Genomic DNA, 20,276 nt, shown 5'->3' with positions numbered 1-20,276 from the left:
GTCTAATTCTGGCTACACAGCTTTGGAAGGATTTCATAGTCGAGGTGAGAGTGCAGAGGAGATTTAATAGAATTATACTGAGGATGAAAGAGTTCAGTTAAAAATTAACAACAAACTACCAAATAAATTAGAAAAATGGCATTGTTATCCACCTAGCAGAAAATGTGAAGGAGAGGTTTTATAGAATTGTTAAAAATTCTGAAAGGTTTGAGTGAAGTAATTACAGAGAAATGCTTTTCAGTGGTAGAAAATTGGAATTCAGAAGCTGTACATTTCAGGTAATTGACAAAAAGGAGATGGTGTGAAGAGAAAGTAATTTACATGGTGAATCGTTGCAAACAGGAACGTGCTGTCTGAAAAGCTGGTGGAAGAAGATCCATTATTAATTTTCATAATGTAATTGGATATAGACTTGAAATGGAAACATCTGCAGTTCAGGGAAAGTGATTCTAATACCAAAGTAAACCTTTATCAACAAACTAGAATAGACGAAAGGAGCTGACTTTCCTCCCCCTGTCCTATGGCATTTATTGACACCATGATATGCCCATGAAGCCAGGGCAGAATTAAACATACTGGGTTCCCCACTAGTGAGTGCAATTTTTTTTAAACAATTAAAATACAGCAAACAAGATAATCACAAATCTTTTGTCATTAAATAGAAATAGAAGTTAAGAAAGTTACTGGTGTATTTTAACTATGGAAAAGTTTCCTATTGGCATACTTTTGCTCTAGCTGTTTATATACTGCAGCCGGTGTCCTTCTATTCCACTGTGAAACTTGGAGATCATTTTATCTCCCAAGCTGGGTGAGTTTGTGTCAGACAGGAAATTAAAACAACCGCAGATTTAAACTTGACTCAAATCCACTTCTGGCCCACCCTCTTCTGGTTTTAATGGAGGGAGGGTGGAGGATGAGCAACCAATCTCTTTGTAGGAAGGATGATCAATAAAATATTTAAAATTGGCATCATGCTTCTGTTTTTAAGGTTTTTAGTTTGTTTTAAAATTGTCAGCTAGGTTCTCCGCTGCTTTGATGACCCAGAAGGAAGGCAGGAAGGGCAGGACCCAGAAGGTAAGCTGTCAGCTGAAATACCAGAAGAGTCTTCTCTTAGCATCACATGCCTTAACTATGAACCATAGCACCACACTCCAACCCAATTGATATCTAGCACCCCACTGCACAATTTTCAATCCCTGAAATTTCTGAACTTCACCCCTCATGAGCTTTGACCTCTCGGAGATCTCCAAACACCTCCCCTTCTCCCAACACCATGTTTGGGTACTTCCCTCTTCATCCCAATATCTAACTCTACAGTCACTGCAATCTCTGATCCACATGTCCTGTGGTCTCCAAGCCTTTCCACCCAGCTATCCAACTCCATCACTACCCTACACTGCTTTCTAATCCACACCCCATCCACTATCTCCACGTATCTATGATCTGATGCTTAGTTGCTCTTCTGCTGGACAGGAAAACAGGCATTAAACCTTTAGGCATTAAACCTGCTGTAGCAGTTAAACAATGCCTGCACTAACTTATTGCAGAGTATCCAGGATACCTAGTTTTCCATTTAAAATCCTCCTTTAGAGCAAGGATTGGTGCCCATCTGCTTCAATGTGGTTTCCATAGGGAAGGCTCAGCTCCCCACTTTTAATCCCATTTAATTCTTGTCCCAAGGTGCTATTTCAATTATTTGATTTGTATTCCGATATTGACCAACTCAGCACATTGGGAAATTGTGTCAAAGTATCTCTGTTGAGAGTGAATGCCCTTCACATTTCATTGACTCAGTTTCAAATCTGTTTTCATTCATTATTTAACAGAGTGCATTTGCTGCCTTTTATTGAATTACAAAGAACTTCCACGCTTCCTTCGTTCAAGCTCCAGTGCCCATGGAACTGGCACCAAATACAATTCCAACCAAGAGTTACCAGGGGCCGGTTTACCAATTACTCATGACTCCATTGTTACTTTTTGAAGTCCAGTTCTGCCTGTTTTCCATTTGTCCTGACTGATTGATGTTGACCCCTTGCCGATATTGCTTCCCCCTCAAGAAGTAATGCACAGTAAAAAGGAAGTTTAAGAGTAGATGTAAACTATAAAGGAGAGAGGCTTAAAGGAAAGACAAGGAAAACCAACAAAGGGAAGACATGTTGTAATGTTGTTAAACAAAATATATTTGATTCCCAAACTAAAGAAATTCATGCAGCTGTCATTGGGAATGAGTCTGTGAACAACCAAATAAACTAGGTTGCTTAAATTGATTGCCAACTTGATCTTGAGCAAAGTTACCTTAACAACACATGAGGGAAGCTTCCTGATGTTCTTGCCATCACTTGGCAGTTGGAGTTCCAGATGACTGATCCACAGGCACGAGTTCAAATGCACCACGGCAGCTGGGAGCTTATGTTCGAATAAAACCACGGGTCTCAGTAACAGTAACCATGAAACTAATGGATTGTTGTAAAGGGACAATGACTTCACTAACATCCTTCAAGGGAGGAAATCTGCCACCCCAACCCAATCTGTCCAATATGAGTCCAGGAGCACAATGTGGTTGATTCTTAAATACCTTTTCTTTCTGGGTAATGAGGGGTGGACAATAAATGCCAGCATTGCCAGTAACATCCACGTCGCAAGAACACATAAATTAAAGAAAAAGTTGTTGGTGTTTGAGACCATGCAGAAACAACACAGGTGACCCACTGCATTATGGATGACAAAATGCACAGAAGCATGCATGAGGACTAAGACAGAACAGGCTTACCGTTGGGCTCAATGGTGCCTCTGACTTGATGCTGGTTGGAAAACAACATAGCATCCAAAGTGTATACAAGACAAGACAAGATATCTTTATAACATCGAAACACACTGTGAAATGCATCTTTTGCATAGAGTGTTCTGGGGGCAGTCCGCAAGTGTCGTCACGCTTCCGGCGCCAACATAGCATGCCCACAACTTCCCAACCCATACGTCCTTGGAATGTGGGAGGAAACCAGAGCGCCCGGAGGAAACCCACACAGACACTCTGCTGATTCGAATCACGCCAGATACCACATTAATAAAAATCAGAGAGTGCAATCAATATCCAAAGCATTTCTGCAAGTAATGTAGATAATGGGTTGAACTTGCTAATGGCTATCAGGCAGGTACATAAAAAAACCTAGCTGCACTGCACAGAGGATTTCCATGCCTGTACATTGCAATGCACAAGTTATAAATACATTGGAGAAGAGATGTGCGTACCTCTGATCTCTTGCTGTGCCCTAGGACATCATGATTGAATCCAGGGAGTTCCATAAGTTGCTGGACTAAGTGACTGAACACACTTCTATCTGACTCTTTAGCTTTACACCAGCCACAAATGGATGAGTTAGCATGGTCCCATTCATTTGAATGGAGTCATCAATCATCATTTAAAAGGCAAGTCTCGGTAAGTATTTTTGTTTTTGTTTCAATGCTTATTTTTAACAAACAGAAATTGTGTCTCCTTGTGACCACAAAGGTTCACTGTGAAACCCTGGAAAACAAGGACCACTTCCCACATCTCAGGAGCCACTCCTCAGTGAAAGCAGACTTCAATGCACCAGCACTGTCTTTGGGCAATTGCTGAAAAGGGCATATGAAGATTAAGTCTTCAACCTTAGCACAAAATTCATCGTCTATCTGGCAGTGGTGATCCCTGACTCATTCTCCGGGGCAGCACCTCAACAATCCATGTGATCTGTTGAGGACGGAGTGCTCGACTGCTATGACACCCCACAAACCCAGCTGAACTGCAATCCACAGCCTTTTCGGCAGTGACTTGAGCTTGCATAGCAGCCAAGTGATCTCACGTGACAGCACTCTGAACATTCATCATACATGCCGAGTGGCTGCTGTCTGTGCTGCAGCGAAGTTTAAACACCAGCCAGATGCTTCATTGTATTTTTTCTATGTTTGGGTTCATACATGTAAATAGAGTTGGCCATCACTTCCTTGCAGGGAAGGATAGGCTCTGAGCCAAGAACAAAGCCGTGCATCATGTTTCCGGTGATTGTTTTTCTTTACACCTTTTTTTGTTCCGGAATCTGGACATTAATGGCAAGAACAGTATTTATTGCCCATCCTGAATTGCTGTTGGGAAGGTAGTCATGAGCTGTCCTTCTGGTGAAGGTACTCCCATAATGCTGTTGGATTGGGAATTCCGGGGTTTAGAACCAGCAAAAATGAAGGAATGGTGATATATTACCGATCCACGATGGTGTGCAACTTGGAGAGGAATCTGCAGATGGCGGTGTCCCCAAGCACCTGCTGCCCTTGTCCTTCCTGATAGTTGTGTAGCATAGGTGAATAACTGCAACACATTTTGTAGACGCCACACATTGCAACCACTTTTACCGATGCACCATAGAAAGCATCCTACCTGGATGTATCACGGCTTGGTACGGCAACTGCTCTGCCCAGGACCGCAAGAAACTGCAGAGAGTTGTGGACACAGCCCAGCGCATCATGGACACCAGCCTCCCCTCCTTGGACTCTGTCTTTACCTCTCGTTGTCTTGGTGAAGCAGCCAGCATAATCAAAGACCCCTCCCACCCAGGACATTCTCTCTTCTCTCTTCTTTCATCGAGTAGAAGATACAGGAACCTGAGGGCATGTACCACCAGACTTAAGGACAGCTTCTACCCCACTGTGATAAGACTATTGAACGGTTCCCTTATACAATGAGATGGACTATGACCTCACGATCTACCTTGTTGTGATCTTGCACCTTATTGAACTGCACTTTCTCTGTAGCTGAGACACTTTACTCTGTACTGTTATTGTTTTTACCTGTACTACATCAATGCACTCTGTACTAACTCAATGTAACTGCACTGTGTAATGAATTGACCTGTACAATCGGTATGCAAGACAAGTTTTTCACTGTACCTCAGTACAAGTGACAATAATAAACCAATACCAACACCAATACCACTGTGCACTGGCTGTAGAAGGACTGAATCAATGGTGTTGAGCCTTCTTGAATATTTTTGAACCTGCATTTATCCAGGCAAATGAAGGGTATTGCAACACTGTAGAAAGGCTTTGGGATGTCAGGAGGTGAGTTGCATGCCATAGAATACTTGGTCTTTTACCTGCTATTATAGACACAGTATTTAGGTGGCTGGTCCAGTTGAGTTTTTGGTCAATGATGACCCACAGAATGCTGACGATGGGGAACATTATGACAGGAATGCCACTGAGTGTTAAGATTATCTCTTGTTTGAGATCTTCTTTGTCTGGTGCTTGTATGGCAGGATATAACTATCCTGTTATTTATCCGCCCTTGCCTGAGCATTATCTATGTCTTGCTGCATGCATGCATAACCTGCTTCATTTTCTGAGGAATTGTGAAGAAGATTGAACAATACACAATTAGCTGCAAACATCTCCATTTCTGACCTTATGTTGGATACAGACCTCATTGATTATGTTGAGATTCTTTCTTTGGTAAAGGTCTTAAAAGGTCCTATTGCAGCAGTGAATAGTTTAAAGGAAATCATTTTGCAAAAGCTTAATGTAGCCATGTTGGTTTTCTCTATGTGACTCAAGACATGTTGAGTTTCTATGAACTAAGCTAACTGGGCAAGATAGATTTACCTAGGTAATTTACCACAGTCGGGAAATACTCTGCATTGCCAACATCAATCATACCAAATAATGGACTAGTCTACAGGCTGATCATCTCCAGGGTATGGGTTTGAATTGACACTAAACTGAAGGCACGAAAGTTTCCATGATTGTTACCAGCTGTTCTAAGCTTCTAAGCAAAATAATTCTGGGCACAATCAGTCAAGCTTCTTTTGGATACAGGTCAGGGTGACAAAATAATTTGCCACAAATTGGCATTGGCATTAAAAGCCATAAAGTAGCTTAATCTTGGTAATGAAAATAAAGTGCAGGTTTCTGAGGTCAGCGTTCAAGCATATTACTAGAATTCTGAAAAAGTGAATTGATAGATCCAGTCCTCATCTTAAAGTGCACTATCTTGACAAAAAAGGTGCTTGGTAATGTATAAATCTGTGATGACAAACAGCTGGTAAGACCATACATTCCTGTTATACAATGTGCAACAGAGGCACCTCAGTGTGATTTGCAGCACAGCCTATGCATTTAAAGAAATTAGAAAGCTTTACTAAACACTTTTCCAATACAATGTTCCTTTAATGAGAACCAACCTCAGAAATATCCTGGTTGCATTTTAGTTTTGATGGTTTTGTCCCTCAAACCTGCAGACAAAAGCAAATTTATCTCTCGATGTCTTTTTAAGTTACTGCACAGTTCTTTTGGAAACTGGTATTTTAAGAGAGCATCACATCAGGAAGAAAAAAATTAATTCAACACACCAAATATAATCCTTGAATAATCAAAGAAAGGAAGACATATTCTTATGATGGGCTCTCTTAATCTCAAATACACTAAATGATTTATAGATTTAGGTACATTTGAATTGCACTTCAGTCTATATGGTCAATGAAGAAAATGGGACAGCCAGATTGTACACAGCAAGGTCACACAAACACAAAAATGCTTATGACTGAGGATAAATATTGGTAGGGCACTAAAAAGCTGACACAGTACCTAATAAACTGTTGTAAATAATTGCTTAGAGAGAGCAATATATGCTTATTCATCTGCATGCAGCCATATTTCTTTTTTTCCCTCTTCTGGTTAACTGCTGGTAAGCCAGCATTGTGCCAAGCCACCAAAATCAAGCACAATGAACTGCACAACTCAGAATACTATATTTCTCCCCCTTAGATTAAACTTCTCTTAAGAAGAGTATACAGGTCATGACGACTCATCAACACAGAATACATCAGTCACTAACTCCTGGGCTGAGTTTTCAAACCAAGCACAAGTTCAGATTATTCTGCTTGTTACCCACTAACAAAATACAGTAAGATCTGCCCAATTTAGGGGTCAAATCTTTCTCCTTCCATTGCCCCTGAAAAAATGTTCTTTTGGGAGTATCAGATGCTGGTGAAACCAGATGAGCTTCAGCATGAATATCAGGTTCTGCTGCCATCTCATGAGAAGGAAATTCTTCTCCATCTCTGCCTTGATCTGGAAGAACATCTGCAGACCGTGTTGGAACTTGTGAAGGTAGCAGGTGATCCACAAGAACGTGAGCATGTTTATTGTCCACTTGTACTGTGCAGGTCAAAGGTTTCCTATGCTTGATGACCTCTCCATAAATTCACAGGCACTTTGTAAGCCTGAAATCCCAGACTATCACCCTTCCTGGAAAAGAACTTCTTGACAGACCTGGTCATCTTATCATGAGCACTTAATTGCTACAGTGATTTTTGTAAGTGTTAGAGGGCAAATCAGGCCTCAGAAAGGTCACAGAGTGCAAGGTTCTCAATTTAAAAGCTAACTGGCCAGTGTCTGTTCAATCACCGTGTGTACTGTGGTCTGTTATGCAAATAGGAACTGAGCTAACTTTTGGGAAGATAAGATATCTTTATTAGTCGCATGTACATCGAAACACACAGTGAAATACATCTTTCACGTAGAGTGTTCTGGGGGCAGCCCGCAAGTGTCCCCACGCCTCCGGCGCCAACATAGCATACCCACAACTTCCTAACCCATACGTCTTTGGAATGTGGGAGGAAACCGGAGCACCCGGAGGAAACCCACGCAGGAAAGGACAGAGAATCCTGTTTCAACCAGGCCTTCCTAAAGGTTTGTAAAGCCTGCTCAGCTGCACCATTGATCCAGAAGGATGATATGGTGGCGACAAAATACAGCTGACCCATTCCATTTTAGGAAGAGTTCAAATTCATGTGCAACAACCTAGGACCATTGTTTCACATAAACTCTGTTAGTAATCCCTATTCTGACATGCCTCAGAAGATTCGTAGTCCTGTCAGTTGTAGGGACAGCACTTTCAACCATTTTGAGTTGACACCAATCACAACCAGAAAATGCTGTTTGTCCACTTCAGCATAGTGAGATCCCACAGTGGAGTGGCCCGGGACCATGGGCACAGAGGCGCAGGGTTTCCCGAACAGGCTGATTTTGAACAGCCTCGCAGGGCACACACTGACTCATAAAACTCTGTGTTTGATCCAGTCCTGGCCACTAGCAGTAATCACATTTTGTGCATGTGCATGCTTTTCACACTTTTGCATACCAGGTATTTTTCCATGATTATAGATATCTACAAGCAAATTGTTGGCAGATTCCACCACAACTGTAACATGTTTGGTTGTCTCATGAGGCAATTGTTTGAGAGTGTACTCCTGAGGATTCTGTGTTTGCTGATGAATTGGAGGGGTCCATTTTGCGAACTGGCCTGCGTTTATCCTCCTGGTGCTGTGTAAGCCCTCTAAATGGGATACTAACTCATTGGTATTCTTGCAGATGGGTTCCAAAGCCAGTGCAATATCACAGGCTGATTTAAGGATCAAATCCTTCTGTGGCAGCACAATGATATGATCTTTACACAAAGGTTATGGTAACCCTCCCCTCAGAGACCATAGACAAAGTGACTTCAGAGGGCATCATCAAGATGCCAGACCCTTCAATGTAACAATATAGTCAGCAAGACCTTCTCCTTTCTCTTGGTGCCAACAGTGAAATTTCAAACATTCTCCAATGAAAATTGGCTCAGGTTTGAAATACTTTTGACAGCGTTTCAGTGTAAGATTTGTGTAAAACAAATCCACCAATTGCTTTGGTACAACCAGACTTTTGAGAAGTCCAAAACCTAAGGGCCCAAAATAACAAGGAATACATTTACTATTTTCGCATCTGCAATATTATTTGCCATTAACCACTATGCAAAACATTCTAAATAAGAAGAAAAGTTTTCTTTTGATGCCTCAAATTGTGGTACTTGCCCAATTGTTGACATTTCATTGCTCTGTAGTTTTGTTTTTCAACAGCAGACATTTAATTGTAATAATGAATATTGCTGGTTACTTGCATGTTCCAAAACAACTTACAGGACATTTGCAGTACCCAGCTCAGCTTAACTTTACCTTGTTGCCACTGTAATAATCTTCATTATAAACACAACAGAGCAAGCAACATGTGCTTGCTGCATGCAGCCATCTTTATTTACCACCCCATCCAACTCCCCCTGCTGGTTAACTGCTGGTAAACCATTACTACAGCAATCCACAGTGGACAAATACAATGCATAGCACAACTCAATGTACTCTGCATTACTACTGTCAAATGCCTTGCTTAAAACCATAAAATAATACTTGTCACTTAATAAAATGCTTGCCTTGCTTGGTTGGCAAACAGCAATGGCTATAGGATTTCCTGGAATATGCAAATTAAAGCTAAAGTGAAAGTGGGAGTATGAATCTCACCGGCATCCCAGAGGATCAGACTCCTAGCGTGAACAAATTGGGATCCAATATTTGCCCTGGAAAAAATACCATAGGTTGGTTCATGAATGAACTCACATCTACTCATATTATACCCAAGACATCAACTGATATTTTCAAACACCATTCATTGTTATGTTTTAGGCCAATTTTAAAAGAAGTTTTGTTAATTTTTTTCTTGGATGTTTCAGCTGTAAAGTTAGACATGAGAAGCTGGGGTTGTTATCTTTGGAGCAAACTTGTAAAAAAACACAAAATGTTGTCATGATCTGGGCTTTACTGCCTGCACAGAGGATTTAAACAGTGCCCATGCCATCGACATAGTATAGAATAGGAATTTGGGAGAGAATTTAAAGTACAACAAGAAAATGGCATGGATAAAATTGGTCTTCTAGGAGGCTGGCATGGAATCAATCGGCTGAATGGCATCTTTCTACCCCAATGAAATGTGTGTTGCAGGATCCAAGCTTGTTAAAAAATGGTCTTGTAGATCAGCCAGCTTTGCCATTGTTTGTCTTCCATTTGGAAAAAGATCATAAACTATATCATCAATCAGATAAGGAGACGCAAACCATAACCAAAACAATAAGAGTCATTTCAATCTTTACTCTGTGCCTGAAAAGTGAAAGAGAAATATTATAAATTAATAAATGTAACGTTAACAATATGCCTTAATAATTAGCTTTTTATGAGTGAAGAGATTTAACTCCTGCAAAACACTTGAAATATCAGCTTGAAATGATATTGAAATTCAGACAGAGAGCTTCTGTTGTGTAAAGTAGTCAAACACTCTGATAATGCTGTATTATTAACCCATAGCTTGTTCTCTGCCCTATTTTAATCCAGCATTAAGTTTTATAAATTTATTCCAATAGAGTAGGATTCAAAAGGAACTCCCACGAATTCTTTGCTTTCTCTGTAATATATGCAGTTATGAGACAAATGTGAACTCCTGCCATATAATTAAATATATGATTGAAACTATTGAGCACAGCTTTAACTGAGGGTGAAAAATGATCACCATAAATCATTCACCAGAGGAAGGCAATTTACAATGCTGGCTCAACTCTGAGAAAGCCATATCTCCTCCATGAAACTGCTTGTACCACGGAAGCTGCTGAACGTCGGTTAAATGAGTTGTATTCAGATGCAGGCTGTTAAAGACAAGCTACCTATGCCTCAGGAACCAATGTAATTATGATCAACAGATCTCTAGATCAAAGTACAATCCAATATTCAGATGGAAAGTAGGTCATCATAATATAACTCAGTGCGGAGTGTCAAATTAATTTAAGCTGAATAATTTTGTTGGTCAGAATGCTTCACGTATGTCAGGGCATTAACTTTACTAGCCTTAATGCACACTGAGAAGCAAAGTATATTACTCAGATTGCCTAAAAATTTGCATGTGATCAATGGAGAAGCATTTCTGTAAATCAGGACTTTTGTCACTTGGTGTCAAGGATGCAATATAACAAGACACAGACCCTATCAGATCACAGCAGCTGAACCCTAACTTGCTTGTCTTAGATTCCTCGCTACACTATTTATGTAAAATTAGTTAGGTTTTACCTACTAGTATTTTACAACATAAATTCAGGGCCAGTGAACACATTTAACAGCCAAAGCAACAGGAAAAAGATCAGCTGCTACTGGTAATACGAACATCATACATACTCCTATTGAAAGCGTGGGGTGGAGGAGGAGCATAGTGGGATTTAGGTGGAGGAATTGTCTTAAGAAAACTGCCCATGTGTGCATGCTGCTGGTCAGCCTGAAGCTAATGTGGCCCTGCCCACGTTAGGGACATTTTATCAGGCAAACAACTGACCCACTTAGGAGTTAAAATATGACCTATTGCTTCTTAGACCCATGAGCTGAACTTAACATGTAAAGGTTTGCACTGTTTTATTGTATATAGTTTTTTTAATGATAAATAATGTTTATTTTGGAATTTTTAAAAATTAGCTGAACTTGACATTTGGCAACTACGTGATTCCACTCACTAGCATCACATGTATTGATAAAATGCCCTGGAGTGCTCCTGAATTGACTAAGGTGTCACTGTACAACATTTATAAAAGCCACGTTAATCCTTTAATAAGCCTCAACACAAAAAGAGCAACTTGGCATTCTCATTGTTGATGTGACAGAGGATTTTTGAAGTACCTCTGCTGTGATTGGAAATCAGCCACAAATGATATTCCCAGTCCATCTAAATTGTGCCAATTATTCTTCATTCATTGGTGAGGGTGGGCAAACTCAAGATTTTGGCTGGCTTCAGATGATGCTGTGTTCACACACCACAATAGTTAATGACATTAGGCCACTGAAGGAGATGTATGTTTCTACCAGCATCTGAAGCTTGGTTTCAGAGCAGGTCCTCAATTTTTTTGTGTTCTTGCTTCATGCTGAGCATAAACAAACCAAGAGAAATTGGTATAATTTATCACTTTTTGTTTCTTCCTCCAATAAAGAAGTCTCTGTTTAAAATAAAAGCTCACAATTAACTTGATTTGAGTAAATCTTACAAAATTTGTCCTCCTGTATTTTAAATAATTGTTGGAAGCTGAAAAATGGATCAAAATAAATATTACTGATTCACCCTTGGAGACTGTAGATAATGCCAATGCTTAGATCTACTTACACAGCTCTGAGTAAGACCAGACTTTTCAAAATGAGGATGTTATCTAGTGAAAGGAATTAAAAGGCAATATAATAGGTTGTTTTAATGATATTATGTGGCTTAATGATGCTTTTATCTTCCTAAAATTAATTTCAGAGATGGAAACTAAATTGGTTCACAGCCATTTGTCACAATTCAAAAAAGAATAGGTTGTTCTGAGTAGTTTTTCAGTATTAGTGGGGAAGGGAAAAAAGTCCTCTTACCATCCAGGAAGCCCTCTAGGCAGTGGTGGCTACGGGGAGATTAAATAACTGAGGTCAATGAGGGGAGTCAAGCTCCAAGATACAAATACAGAGTCACAAGAAGTTCAATGACATCACATATGAGGCCAAGGTCACCGAATATAACATCAAGTTGCATCTCCCATTAACTTCCCAATAGATCCACCCACTGCTCCACTTAAAGTATCCTCATAACTCATCTACCATAGATCTCTGTTGATCAAGGTTCAAACCTAACATTCAAAGCCTCACTGTGCCTCCACACGTTCACCACCACATTAAGCCCACATCCACTCAGAACTTCCTTAAATTGCTAGATACTCAAACAGGGCAGTGACATCACCCTGGCACACCGGACGGCACTTTTTGACACACGTCAGCCCTAACAGTTGAAAACTAGCAGGGAACAAGCATAGTTTCATTAGCTCCTGCCATTGGATGATGGACAGTTCCAAGTTGTTGGAGGGGCTGCCACAGAGTTCATCAGGGGCAGTGGAACAAAGACCATTGAAGATGTTCATTCCTCATCCTATTCCTTACAATTCCTGTGCTATTATGTAGTTATAATAAAGAACTACAGTTCCCAGCAGGCAATGCAAGGGGTCATATGGGGGAACAGGAAGTGGCTGGAAAGAGCGGGAAACGCCAGCCAGCCTGTCTGTTGTAAGTCTGTGCAGTGTGTTCTTTCGTTTTAATAAATGTTCAGATGTTAAACCCATGCCAAGTTTGTCTCGTGATGAAGAACAAACATAACATGGTGTCAGAAGTTGGTGTGAGGTCTGAACAAGGAAAGTAAATGAATCCTGTGTGCAATTGAAAAAAAGACTCAGTGAGTACTAAAGAAAAGCTGTAAAAAGACAGAAAAAGCCGGCCGGCGTAGCGAAGGAGCACACTGTTCCTGAAGTTCAGCAGTCACCGGATTTGCCAAGAGAGATTCGGGTGAGAGGCCGAGAGTTCCCGTCATGGATAAGCTAAGTCCTCCCAAGCCTATGCAGTTTACTGGCAATCTAGCCGATAATTGGAAACGCTTCAAACAGTGATTCAACATATACTTAGATGCTAGTGGAGTGGGAAGGAACGATGAAAAATTGAAAGCGTCTATTTTTCTGCACGTGATTGGCAAAGATGCTTTGGACATCCATAACAGCTTTCAAATTGATGAGGCAGCTTTTGAGTTGGGCACCTTGATGGAAAAATTTGAGGAGTATTTTATCCCAAGTAAAAACATCGCATTTGAGAGATATAAGTTCTTTTCCTGTGACCAGAAACAAGGAGTTAGCTTCGACCAATACTTAGCTGAGCTTCACACACTGAGTAAGTCTTGTGAATTTGGAGATTTGAGAAACTCACTAGTTAAAGACAGAATAGTTTGCGGAATTCCAGATAATGGACTCAGAGAAAGACTGTTGCGTGAAAAAGATTTGACCCTGGAAAAGGCGGTGAATATGTGTAGGTCAGCAGAAACCACATGAGTACAAGCTAAAGGAGCTGTACAAAGCAGACACAACAGTATATGCTGTGAAAACAGAGAAGCAGCTCCCAAGGCATTTCTGAAAGCAACAGCAAATCAAAGAGGAAGGCTCAAACAGCAAATGCAGCAGATGTGGAGGTAAACACATTCCAAAGATGTGCCCTGCTTATGGGAAGTCCTGCAATAGCTATGGGAAGAAGAATCACTTTGCAAGGTGCTGCAAAGCTGGGGCTAACAAGAGAAAGGTGCACACAGTTGATGAGAAAATGGAGGAATCCTTTGTGGATTCTGTACAGACTGTGGCTGCTGGTAAAACAGAATGGATTGTTCCATTAACTGTGAATGAGACAGTAATTCCATTCAAGCTTGACACCGGAGCTCAGGTGAATCTGTTATCCATGGATGATTATAAGACTCTCACAGTAAAGAGTAAGATTTACCCTGTGAAGTTAAAAGTGACAGGCTACACTGGAGAGAACATTTCAGTAAAAGGGGGCTGTATGGTGACCTTTAAGCACAAAGGGCAGCACTTAAAATCACAGCTACTGATTGTAGAAAAGAGAGTACAGCCAATACTAGGTCTGAGTGCATGTGAAAAGCTCAACCTAGTGAAAAGTGTTTTCATAGTAGCTTCATATACCAAAGATGACCACACAACACTCATGGAAGAGTATGCAGATGTCTTTGAGGGGCTCGGATGCTTACCTGGTGTACACAAAATTCACATAGATGAGACAGTGGCTCCTGTTGTCCATGCATGCAGGAAAGTTACATTTCAACTAAGAGATAAACTTAAACAAGAACTAGCACGCATGGAACGAATGAATGTCATACAGAAAATTGAAGAACCAACAGATTGGGTGAGTTCACTGGTCATTGTGCAAAAGAAAAATGGAGCATTGCGGACATGTCTAGACCCAAGAGATCTCAATAAAGCCATCGAGAGAGAGCATTTTAAATTGCCAACACTGGAGGAGATCATATTTCCAGTTTTCAGGTGCCAAATGGTTTAGCAAGCTCGATGCATCATCTGGGTTTTGGCAGATGAAGCTTGATGAGGCAAGTTCAAGACTGTGTACTTTTAACACACCACAGGGAAGATATCACTATCTTCGGCTGCTATATGGGATTCTGTCCGCACCAGAAGTCTACCATGAAACCATCCACATGATTTTCAAGGGCACACCTGGTATTGAGACCATGATGGATGACATCATCGTCTGGGGATCCACCAAGGATGAACACGATACTCGACTGAGACAAGTGCTTGACGTGACAAGGAATGTCAATTTGAAGTTAAATAAAGAAATTAAATAAAGACACTGACCTTCATAGGAGATGACATATCTGAAGAGGGAGTGAAGCCTGACCCAAGAAAGATGTCAGCCATGAAAAACACGGAGAGGCCTCAAAACAAAGAAGAGGTGAGACATTTCTTAGGGATGGTGACTTACCTGGCTAAGTTCATCCCTCGACTGTCAACAGTGTCAGCACCACTTAGGTCACTCCTTGAGCAACAAAATGAATGGATTTGGTCTCATGAGCAAGAAGAGTGTTTCCAGATGTTGAAAAGGGTCCTAACTGAAGAGCCCGTGCTGAAGTTTTATGATCCAGAAAAGTGTATCAGGATATCAGCTGATGCGTCCCAGCACGGCCTTGAATCAGTACTACTGCGGCAGCATGATGGCAAATGGCAACCTGTGGCCTATGCATCAAGGGCTTTAACAAGTGTGGAAGCCAACCATGCAGAAATAGAGAAAGAGCTTCTCGCCACTACATATGCATGTGGAAGGTTCCATCAGTACATCTATGGGCAAGCTATTGAAGTGGAGACAGACCATAAACCATTGGTCTCAATTATGTCCAAACCACTGAATGACTGTCCCATGAGGATACAGCGCATGTTGATAAGGCTGCAGAAATATGATGTCAAGATGATCTACATACGGGGAAAATATATGTTTGCTGCTGATGCTCTGTCTCAAGCAGTCGACAAGACAGATAAAAGTGACCAACAGGTTAATGCAGATATATAGGTGACATGATAGTCACCTCTCTTCCAGTATCTCCGGATAGAACAGAGCAGATTTGGAAAGCAGCAGAGCCAGATGAAACAATGAATTTACTCAAGGATACAATATGGAAAGGATGGCCAGAAGCAAGGATGACTGTCCAATGTGTATTCGAGATTATTGGGCATGCAGAGCTGAACTGTCAATAGTGAAAGATATGGTTTTCAAAGGGGACAGGTTTGTGATTCCAGTGTCACTACGCAAGGAGATGCTCCAGAAGATACACGAAGGGCATCTTGGGGAGGAAAAATGTAAACATAGAGCACGTGAAGTGATGTACTGGCCAAGAATGAACCAAGACATCAGCCGGACTACTGCTCCATGTGAAATGTGCCTTACCTACAGACCAAAGCAGCAAGCAGAACCATTTACACCATACCCTGTACCAGACAGGCCATATTTCAGAGTTGGAGTGGATTTGTTTGACTGTAATGGGAAGAGCCATATTGTTGTAACAGACTACTTTTCCAATTACCCAGAGGTTGCAACACTGCAATCAACATCCAGCAAAGCAGTTATCATGTTCCTGAAAGCTGTGTTTGCGAGGCATGGAGTTCCATGTGAAGTAGTATCAGACAATGGTCCACAATTTTCGAGCAGCAAATTTGAATCCTTTGCCAATGTTTGGGGGTTTTGACATATAACCTCAAGCCCACATCACCCAAAATCTAATGGCCTAGCAGAGAGTTCAGTTAAGGTGGTGAAGGGTCTCATGAAGAAAGCGCAAGATGGACGAGAGGATTTCCATAGAAGTCTAATGATTTACAGAAGTGCACTACTGCAGAACGGCCTTTCACCAGCCCAAATGCTAATGGGTCGACGCATATGCACTAACCTTCCAATACGTGAAAACCTGTTGACACCTGAAGGAGCACACAAAGTCAAACAGGCTAAGGAGGAAGGGAAAGAAAAACAGAAACGGAATCACAAGACAGCGAAAAGCCTACCAGTCTTGAAGCCTGGGAATCAAGTGCGAATCTGAGATCATGATTCTGGCACATTGTCCATACAAGGAGTTGTACAAGAGGAAGTAAATCCACATTCATACCAGATCAAGATGGAGTGAGGGACACCTCTAAGGAGGAACTGCATGGATCTACGACCACAAGCTCCAACCCATGGCTGTGACCCATCTCCTGTCAGTACACCAAAGGGGCCAGCATATGGAGAAAATGAACATGTGGACCAGAGTTCCCAGGAAAACACCAATGCAGCAAATTAAAGCAACACACCTGCGGAAACAAGTACCAGACCAAAAAGGACCATAAAACCACCTCAGAGACTGATTGAAAGCTGCTGAGTGGACGAAGGTTCTTGGCGGGTTTATAAGGACAAAGTATTGTGTTTGTTTTTTTTCTTTAAAGGGGGAAGATATGTTATTATGTGTTATTATGTAGTTATAATAAAGAAATACAGTTCCCAGCAGGCAATGCAAGGGCTCACATGAGGGAACAGGAAGTGGCTGGAAAGAGCGGGAAAAGCCAGCCAGCCTGTCTGTTGTAAGTCTGTGCAGTCTGTTGTTTTGTTGTTTTAATAAATATTCAGATGTTAAACCCACATCAAGTTTGTCTCGTGATGAAGAACAAACAGAACAACTCCCTTCTCCCCTCCAAGTTACAAGCTGCAGTTACTTCTTGCCACATTTCTCTCGCCATAACCCCATCCTTTTCATGTTTTTCCTTTCAGGCAGCCAAGAAGTTCGCCTGACCAGACAGCAGCAATTCAGAAGCAGGAAATCTGCCTCTAAGGCACCCTGTCACCAAGTCTGACACTCGCAGCCAACAGCTGAGACATGGTAACGTTGCAAGGTTAGCCTAGAGCTGAGAGTTGTTTCTGGTAAAGAGTGACCTAGATCCAGCAGAGGATCAAACACAACCCTAGTCCCAGGTCCTAAGACAACAAGTTCACATAAATTCAGATGAGAATTTTAATGGAGCACTCCACAGTGGAACATTGATGAATATGCACTGTGAAATACTTGGTGCATTTGCAAGCCCAACTGAAAGTATGCATGAAATATCAGAGGGAGTACAGCCACAACCAGCACAAGGCTATGTGTACAGCCTGGAGCCAATCAACCCAGTGTGAGCATTCACATATTGCAAATTTAACCCTAGCCAAACAGCATTCAAACAACAAGTACAGAAATGTTATGGTTTTAGAGATTAGGTGTAGGAGCAGAGAACAACCTGGAGTTCTTTGAAGTGTCCTGTGATCTGAGAGCATGTGGTAAATGTTGGAAGGAATACCAAGAGGTTGTTAAGGGTACAAGAGAAAAGAGGTTTAGCAGCATTGAGGGTTATAAATTAGCAGCATTGTGGGAGGGAGTGTAGGTGTGGGAGAATGGACCCCTTATGGGCTGTCAAGCATCATATTCTATCATAGTCCCACCCATTGGCGTTTTCTCTGAACCCATCCACAGTGTCATTTCAACTATGGTCTCACCTTACCCCCCATATCACACCTTCCATCTTAGACCATTAGTGACGGCCGGCCTAATAAGTGGTTTTCCATGAACAACCAAAAATAATTATGTACAAATCTAAAAATTAATCTACACTATTAAATGGGTGCCAAAGTAGTGTTGTGCAGCATGCCAAGGGCTCCTTCAGTTGTGGGTTTGTTGCTACAAAATTCAGATCCAAGACACGAGGTGTTGCTGATGGCTTGTTTCGTACATCTTGTGTTATGGAGCAAGCAAGGAAAATACTGCATCTGAAACCAGGGCTGAGGGGTGTGGGGTTGGAAGCTTTAAAGGGGAGAGAGGAGCAGCAGTCAAGGCCCAACTGAAACTCGGAGAGTAGAGATAGTGGCTGGAGATTGAAACCAGAGGTGTGGGGTTTGTGGCTGAAAATTAAAACCTGGGGATGTGCCAGAGAGAGGAAAGGGATACAAAATCAGGACCGGGGAGTTGTCAGGACATCATGGAAATAGTTAAGGTCACCATAACCTCCAACCCCCAAGAAGAAGAAGCAAGTTAAAAATATAATGGAGATCTTGCACAGATTGAGTTCCCAGCACTGGGTTATAACAAAAGTCGAATCAAGCCATTAGCACTGGGTTGTAGCTTCCCAAAGAGGTCCCTCGTAAATGGAGGCAGCATTGTTGGGAAAGAATGGGTGTTCAGTGAGTAATCAATGACAGGCATTTCCTTGCAACACTGTGACCTATTTCCCCAGGTTTTACACAGGGAATGATAATTGATATGGGAATCACGTTATTGGTTCAAGGGCAAATTGTTATCAGGAGTCCCTGTGACGTTTCTGCAGTGGCACTGAGCAGCTCAGAAATGGCTGCAAATGCACTCCATTCCAGAAGCAATCTTCACGTGGTGAGGAGAATAAAAAAACAATTTTGTGCAACCACATTTCTAGCCCAAAATATCCAATATAAATAGTGTATAGTTTCTCTGCTTTAAGCCTTCTGTTTTTATAATAGAAAAAATCACTTAAATCCAAACGTCGTTCACAAGAGAAAGGTAATTTAAACTGAATTGTCAATCTCTTAGCTGACCAAATACATACCAAGTGACCCACCTTTTATTAGTTAACATTCTAAGAAAGCACAGCTGCTCGTAAACACAGGTGTCTGCCTCTGAGCAGGTCATAATAGAAAAAGAGGAGCAGTGAATCTTTTAAATGAGGGTTGCCTGAAGTAAGGCTTTAGATATATATTCTACAGTTTGTTCAAAAGTCCTTAGAATAAAGCAAAGAAATGTATAAATCTTTTCAGGATTAAAGGGGTGTGGCCTTCGACTCAAGCAATTTATCGTCAATCTGTTGGCGGACACAAATACGTACCAAGAATGCTAAGAAACTCAGCAAACTGAACAGCCTAGACCTTGTATTGCACAGAACAACAATTTTGCATGCCGTGTGATTAAATTTAAAAATTTAAGTGTATGGAAAATCTGCAGACCTCACTTTCCCATTATCAACCACCAGTGACTATCAATTATCTATGACTGTCAAACTACTGTTCTCATTCCTCCTGAATGTTCACTGACTTTAAACTTTCTCTCCACACCCAGTCCTAGTTACTGATCCCTCCCCCACTTCTTCTTTACCATTTCATGGGCAGTTGACTCTTGCCCCAACCTTCCCAGCTCTAAACTCTCCAATTACCACTTAGATCCAACCTCTCTCCCAATTGTTCCCTCACCACCACCATTCCCGGGACAATCTCCACTATGACTACTCCACCAGCCTGGATTTGCTTGGTTTCCTTAGGATGCTCCTCAGTGGCAAGGTGTGCAAAATGAAATATTTCAATTGTGCATGGCCCGCTTGGTAATACGTTAATCCTTGGGTCCCAAACCAAAGCTGGAGTTCTTTTGGCTCACTGTATATGGACTTAGAATGCACTGATATGACTGAAACCTATTGAACCGATCTGCGAGTAAATATCCAGCCAATGTTTAGGCTCTTCAGATTTACTGACACCTTGAAATAA

General features: G+C 41.4%; 1 long non-coding RNA gene across 1 annotated transcript in view; it reads left to right on the top strand.

Moving 5' to 3' along the window:
- The window catches only part of LOC127570759 (uncharacterized), a 52,444-nt gene that overhangs the window by 15,148 nt on the left and 17,020 nt on the right, over positions 1 to 20,276 (top strand). The window contains exon 2 of the long non-coding RNA XR_007956391.1: positions 17,511 to 17,632. This is a non-coding gene — a long non-coding RNA (uncharacterized LOC127570759). The remainder of the gene's footprint in view (positions 1 to 17,510; positions 17,633 to 20,276) is intronic.

Source organism: Pristis pectinata, chromosome 5 (assembly GCF_009764475.1).
Source record: "Pristis pectinata isolate sPriPec2 chromosome 5, sPriPec2.1.pri, whole genome shotgun sequence".
NCBI lineage: Eukaryota > Metazoa > Chordata > Chondrichthyes > Rhinopristiformes > Pristidae > Pristis > Pristis pectinata.
The sequence above is the reverse complement of the archived record's forward strand: the minus strand, read 5'-3'. Positions and strand labels throughout refer to the sequence as shown.